Raw genomic sequence first — 7,907 nt, 5'->3', positions numbered from 1 at the left:
TATTTCTTCTATAGGAGTCAATGGCTTTGTGACCAAACATATTGCTGTTGGAAATAATACTGAGAGGGGGGGTGAATCAGTATTATTAAATCAATTATTTTTTCATTTCACAATTAGATTTGTATACACTACTTCAGCTATGGGAAACTGCGTATATACACTATTGTGTCCAAGGAAACCAACGTATATCAGAAAACTTAATATTCATTAATTGTTGATCTTTAATCAGTGCATCAGGACTTCATTAATCATAAGAACAGTAAACAGGAGCAGTAAAATAGAACAGATCATCACACACATGGACACAAAGATATAAGGTGGAAACCCAATGTGGGTGAAAACCACCTATTGCAATTCGTCTCTATCTTCTTTTAATTAGAAATTTATTTTTACAATGATTTCGTACTGGTGCAGTCTTATACCAGTACATAGGCTGCTAGCTGCAGAAGGCTACAACCTTCTCTTGTTCTCCATCTTCTCCTGGAAGGGAGCTACAACCCCCTTAGCTCTTATACTAGCTCAGGTACTAGTACGTAGCTACTGACCTACAGAAGGCTACAACATTCTCTTTTCTTCCAGGGACCACATTTCATAATTCTTCAGACTGGATCCATGAATAACATCAATCAAACATCAAATATATCTGCATCAACCAATCTCCTTTGCACCAAACAAAATGAATCAAATAGTCACTTATCTGAATGCTATACCCAGAAAACAATAACAGTAACCAGACACCAATTCTGAGCCCAGACCACTGCAACAACAAATAGAAGTAGCTAAAACATATTTCAAGAGACGTATGCTACTACAATGTGTACAACCTGCATGCATACGCTTCTGAATTGAGCCCAACCTGTGTATACGCTATTTTGAATTACAGAACCATCGTGTATACGTGCCTTTTCTTTGATGAACCTGCATACAGATCTATAAAGGATAATTCATTCTTTCAGATATTTAGACATTAGTTACACCCAGATTATCAGATTTATAGATCCAGTCATTCGCCAAATATAACATATCAAAATCACACAAGGATACTACTATTCAAGTCTTGAGTTTTGACTCATCAATACAAGTTATCCATCTTCTTGTGCTCAGGTTCCTCCTTGATTCAGATTCAGCTATGCACCATAAACCAATCACCAGTATTTCCGATCTTTCTCTTCATAAGATCTTCAATCCTTGAGTCTAATCCTGTTGCCAAATGATCTCCTCCTTTTTATAGTCTTAGGCCTTACTCAAACCATGGTCCAAAACCATAGAGAACCAATACTAGGGACTCAATACCTGGGTTTAATACTTTGGATGCAATACCAAGGTCCAAAACCATAGGTCCAAATACCATGGACCTAAAAATAAGCTTTCCCACATGTACACACTTTTCCATGCATGAAAGTGCGTGCATATGCATATGTGACTATTGATTGGCAATACTGCATGTATACGCGACTTTGTAAAAGGAAACCTACGTATACCTCACTTTCTTTCATTCTGAGAGCCTAAACAGTGATCTGCCATCTAAGTGAGTTTTCATCAAGGACAACACTTGTGTCACAATGCCAAACCTATGTCATAATGCCAATAATCTCCCCCTTTGGACTTGATGGCAACCCCAAGTCACTCAAAGTCATTCTCCCCCTTTGACATCAAGGGCAAAGGGTTATGATCCCCCTGAGTTCATGCTGAAATCTCTGCTCTGCTGTGTTGATCATGCTCCCCCTGCAAGAAGATGTTCTACAAGGAGATACATAACTTTATACATCATAAGTGACCTTCCTACCACCAAAGACTCATACATACATCCATCTCCCAACCAAGTGGGAATTGACTCATCCACCCAACCAAGTGGGGATACACCAAAAGTTTACACAAGATAAAACAAGAACATTACATTATCCATCCCACGCATAGTGGGGAAATCAAAGAAGGCCATTACATGACCTTGATAAGAAAATAAATACATGACATAGAGACAAAATATCTACAACCATACTATGATAGTTATCAACAACTATCATCAGCAGCATCTGTCAATCATCATTCAGACAACAACCATGTTCTCCTTATGTACCTGTTCCCCATGAAACCAAAACACTGTGATATTGAACCAAGATCTTCTTGGATAATGCCAACAATATATATGCTCCCCCTGAACTTGTGCCAGATGGTCTCTGTCAGACCCATATCAGACTCCTTTCATCCTGAGCCTGGCCAACTGTTTGTCTTCAATCCAACATATACACGACTGTATCTGCATAAACTAGCGTATGTACATGGATCCTCCTCATGAAACTCGCTTACACCCACTTTTCTCTGAAACAGACAAGTTTCAACGGCAAGATGATGCATCGACTACTCCCAACTTCTGTCTGAGGTATTCAGATGTTTCCTTGGGCAGTGGTTTGGTGAGTATATCAGAAACTTGTTCCTTGGAGGGAACATACTCTAATTTAACCTTTTGTTCAAGCACTTGTTCCCAGATAAAATGATATTTGATAGGTATGTGCTTGGTCTTTGAATGCATGACGAGATTCTTTGAAATATTGATTTCACTTGTATTATCACAAAAAATGGAGATAGGTGGAGTACAAGTGATTTGCATGTCTTGCAATGTTGCCATCATCCAAAGGAGTTGTGTGCAGCAAGATGCAGCAACTACATATTTTGCTTCAACTGTAGATAATGCAATTGAACTTTGTTTCTTGCTGAACCAAGATACTAATCTAGGATCCATGAAGAATGCACCACCACTAGTGCTTTTTATGTCATCCACGCTTCCTGCCCAATCTGCATCTGTATATGCATGAAGTGTGAGATCTGTACTTCTAGGATACCATAAGACATAGTTTTGAGTTCCTTGAAGATACTTGAAAATTCTCTTGACTGTCTGAAGATGAGTTTCCTTTTGATTTGCCTGAAACCTTCCAACTATTCCCACTGCATGCATAACGTCTGGTCGGGCACCTATTAGATAGAGCAAACTACTAATCATGGATCTATAGGTTGGTTGATGCACTGCTGCTAATTCATCATTTGCGCTGAGGATACGTCCTGTTACCATAGGGGTACATACTGATTTCGAATCCTCCATCCCATATTTCTTCAAGATCTACTTGACATAGTTGGTTTGTGATAGAAAAATACTGTCTTTGTTTTGTTGGACTTGTAAACCAAGAAAATATGTGAGCTCACTAAACAGGGACATTTCAAATTCTTTTTGCATCACCAAGGAAAAGTTTTGATTCAGGTCTTCTTCATTTCTACCAAGGATGATATCATCAACATATACAAGTATTAGCAACTTATCATTGTCAATTTTTATATATAAATTGTTGTTTGTTGATCCTTTTTTAAAACCTTGTTGATGGAGATACTTATCCAACTGATAATACCAAGCCCTTGGAGCCTGTTTAAGGCCATAGAGAGCCTTCTTGAGTCTACATACAAGTTTTGGATCATTTCCAAGGATAAACCCATCTGGTTGCTCAATATACACTTCTTCATCCAAGTCTCCATTTAGAAAATCAGACTTCACGTCCATTTGAAATACTTTGAACTTCTAAAAGCTAGAAAGAGCAAGGAACATTCTTATGGCCTCAAGTCTAGCAACTGGTGCAAAAGTTTCTTCAAAGTCTATACCTTCTTGTTGAGCATATCCTTTACAAACAAGTCTTGCCTTGTTTCTAGAAACATCTCCATTTTCATTCAGTTTGTTTTTGAATATCCATATTGTTCATATTACATTTTTATCTTTTGGTCTAGGAACCAACTCCCAAGTGTTATTCTTTTCAATCTGCTCCAGTTCTTCATTCATGGCCTTGACCCAGCTTTCATCTTCGCATGATTCACTTACATTTTGTGGTTTAGTGGAGGAGAGAAATGCTAGGTAGCTTGAAGCTTCTAAAATAGTTCTTCTTGTTTCTACACCTGCCTCTTTCTACCCCAAAATTTGAGTTTCTAGATGATTCTTCTGAACATACCTGGATGGAGTCTTTTCTTCTATCCTTATTTGTTCTTCTGGTGCCTCATGGGTTTCTTTTTCATCATGAGTCTAATTTGTTGTTGAAGGATAGTCCTCATCATCTTCGAAATCTTCAAATTTTACTTGCCTAGGAATGTTTCCTTCTTCATCAACCACTACATCAATACTTTCAACAATTTTTCCAAGTCTTTTATTGTAACACTTATATGCTTTGCTGTGGGGGAGTAACCAAGAAGAATGCCTTCATCTGCTCTAGGTTCAAACTTACCAAGGCTTTCATCAGTCTTTTTGATGTAACATTTGCTTCCAAAAATTATGAAGTATTTTACTATGGGAGTCTTATCATACCAAAGTTCATGAGGATTTTGAGTGCTATTTACCTGGACGTTTGTCTTGTGGAGAATAGTAACTACAGCAAATGTTGCTTCACCCCAGAAGGTTGCGGGAGTTCTAGACTCATCAAGCATAGCACGAGCCATTTGTTGAACCGTTCTGTTCATCCTTTCCACTACTCCATTTTGCTGAGGAGTTCTTACAGTAGAGAGTTCCCTTCTTATTCCATGTTCTTCACAAAAATCGAAAAATTCATCCGAGGTAAATTTCCCACCTCTATCAGACCCGAGGCATTTGATTTTGCAATCTGATTCGTTTTCAACCAAGGCTATGAATGCTTTGAACTTTTCGAAAGCTTCGCCTTTATACTTAATAAGTCCTATCCAACACATCCTGGAAAAATCGTCAATGAACAATATAAAGTATTCTTCTCCTTGAGGTGACCTTTTCCTAGATGGACCACATACATCAGTATGGACAAGTTCAAGTAGCCTACTACCTGATCCTTCCTTCTCAGGGAAATTAGTTCTGGTTTGCTTCCCAAACTGACATGATTTTCATATTGTATTGTCTGGAATTCTGATGTCAGGGAGATCACGAACCGCTTGATATTTGCATGCTTTCCTTATTTGAGAGAAGCTTAGATGCCGCAATCTGCTGTGCCATAGCCAGTGTTCATCATTCTTGCTTAGATAGCATTTTTGTTGTCTTCCCTTGAGTATGTATAAATTATTTGGTGTTCTTATGCCTTTGATCATTGTTTCTCCTGTATCAAGCTCACGAACAATACATCCATTTGATCAAAATATTACCTCATTTCCTTGATCACACATTTGACTGACACTTAATAGATTATGCTTTAAGCCATCAACATACATAACATTCCCAGCTTTCACCTTTTCTTTCAAAAGAACAGAACCTTTACCTTTTATGAATGCAGGAGTGTCATTTCCAAATGAGTCCTTCTTTTCCTTTTCTAAGGAACTATATGATTGAACCTTTTCTTTATCACCTGTCATATGTTTCGAGCATCCACTATCGATGTACCACTGGTTTTCTTGCCCTTCCACATATAAGTCTATACCACATCTTTTTGGTTGCAGTTCTTTCTTCCTCCATGTTTTGGGGCTCAATGTAGCTTGCTCCTTCTGAGTTGTTTGTTGAAACCTACACCTACATTCAGAATATTTATGACCAAAGTTTTTACAAATAGAACATTCTATTTCATTTTCAAGAGCAGAAAAGTTATTGTAGGTTCTTTTCATGATTCCAATCACACTCCTTTGATTTCGTGCTTCTCTGGTCATGATGGTCTTGTAGGCAACACATTGAGCTTCTTTATGTCCAAAGTTATGACAGGAGAAACATTGGCCATTGAAGAAATTCCTGCAATCATCAAACCGATTGTAATAGCCATTCATTATTGAGGCAAATTGAGAATGATTTACCTATGGTTGGTTGTAGCTTATGTTCATCCTTGAAGTAGATTTCCCTTGATTTACTTGGTGATCTTCATTGTGCCTTTGATGTCGATTGTCAACCTGTTCACTTCTCCTTGCTGATTCAAGATAACTTTTGGAGGTAGATGACTTCTATGCTTGAGATGTTTCTTCAGTATACCCAAGACCAGTCTTGATTAGAGGAGAACGCTGCACTTTCATAATATCATCTAAAGTTTCAGGTCCTTTAGCAAATCTAAGATTAAGAGCTTTTGTTTTCTCAATGTCCTTTCTAAGTCCCACAATTTCACATTCTAACTTTTCATTGTGTTTTTCCCTTTCAGCAAGTTGGAATGTCAGAGTACTATAATCATATTCATTTCTTCTAAACAAATTCTAAGTTTAGAAATTTCTTCATAAAGACCTTCTTCATCTACAACATCCAAGAAATCATCATCTTCAAAAGCCATCAAAACTCTATAATCATTATCATGTTCATCTTCATCACTATTTGAAAATCCATAACTGTCTTCATGTGTGTAATAGCTCTTCTTACTTACATTTTGTTTTCTCTTCCGTCTAATTGGTTCCTTACCTTTGTCAAGCTTATCTTTATGAGGACACTTGGCAACGTAGTGACCGACTCTTCCACAAGCAAAACATTTGAAAGGTAGCTTACCTCTGAATCTTCCAGAACCCTGTTGAAGGTTCTTGACAAAATTTGATTCTTTCTCTTCTTCCGACATATGTCATGAGTCATTGTAATCTCCTTTTCCTGAGGTTTTGAATGCAGCTTCTCTCTTGTCTGATGGTTACCCTTTTCTCATTTCGTAAGCGGTTAGGATTCCGTGTAGCTATGACATGGTAATGCTCTGTAGATTCTCTTTTTCTTCTATGGCAGATACTTTTGATTCAAACTTAGAAGACAATGATCTTAGAACCTTTTCAACCAAAACAACTTCTTTTATTTCTTCACCCAAATTTTTCATACAGTTAACAATCTCATCTATACGTAGAAAATAGTTAGCCACACTGTCATCATTGTGCATTCTGAGATTTTCATATTGAAATTTGAGAGTTTGTAGTTTTGCTCATTTTACTTGATCATCTCCTTCATAGCTCAGAATGATCTTGTCCCATATTTCTTTTGCGGTTTTGAGCTGCATGACCTTGATGAATTCTGATTGAGATAGACTTCCTAATAGAGTATTGAGAGCCTTTGCATTTGTTTGATACTGATTCTTACCAGCTGTATCTGTAGGAGTTGCTGATGGAAATGTGTATCCTATTTCAACGATATCCCAGACTTCTGTACCAAGAGATTGAAGATATGTTGTGATTCTTACCTTCCAATAGATGAAGTTACTCCCATCAAAAATTGGTCGCCTGATCGATGCTTCTTTTTCATAGTTTCTCATGATGATAGGTCTTCCTTCAAGCGATCAAGCTTCTTGTGAAGGACCTTCTGTGATACCAATTGTTGGAAATAATACTGAGAGGGGGGGGTGAATCAGTATTATTTTCATTTCACAATCAGATTTGTATACGCTACTTCAGCTATGGGAAACTGCGTATATATGCTACTATGTCTAAGGAAACCAACGTATATTAGAAAACCTAAGATTCATTAACTGTTGATCTTTAATCAGTGCATCAGGACTTCATTAATCATAAGAACAGTAAATAGGAGAAATAAAATAGAACAGATCATCACACACATGGACACAAAGATTTAAGGTGGAAACCCAATGTGGGTGAAAACCACCTACTGCAATTCATCTCTATCTTCTTTTAATTAGAAATTTCTTTTTACAATGATTTTGTACTAGTGCAGTCTTATACCAGTACGTAGGCTGCTACCTGCAGAAGGCTACAACCTTCTCTCATTCTCCAGCTTCTCCTAGAAGGGAGCTAAAACCCACTTAGCTCTTGTACTAGCTGAGGTACTAGTACGTAGGTGCTGACCTACAGAAGGATACAACCTTCTCTTTTCTTCCAGGGACCACGTTTCACAAAGTTTCAGACTAGGTCCATGAATAACATCAATCAAACATCAAATATATCTGCATCAACCAATCTCCTTTGCACCAAACAAACTGAATCAAATAGTCACTTCTCTGAATGTTGTACCCAGAAAACAATAACAG

The sequence above is a fragment of the Pinus tabuliformis genome, chromosome 3_2, assembly GCF_031772625.1.
Source record: "Pinus tabuliformis cultivar Carrire ecotype Pingquan chromosome 3_2, CPIR1, whole genome shotgun sequence".
Taxonomy (NCBI): Eukaryota; Viridiplantae; Streptophyta; class Pinopsida; order Pinales; family Pinaceae; genus Pinus; species Pinus tabuliformis.
The sequence above is the reverse complement of the archived record's forward strand: the minus strand, read 5'-3'. Positions refer to the sequence as shown.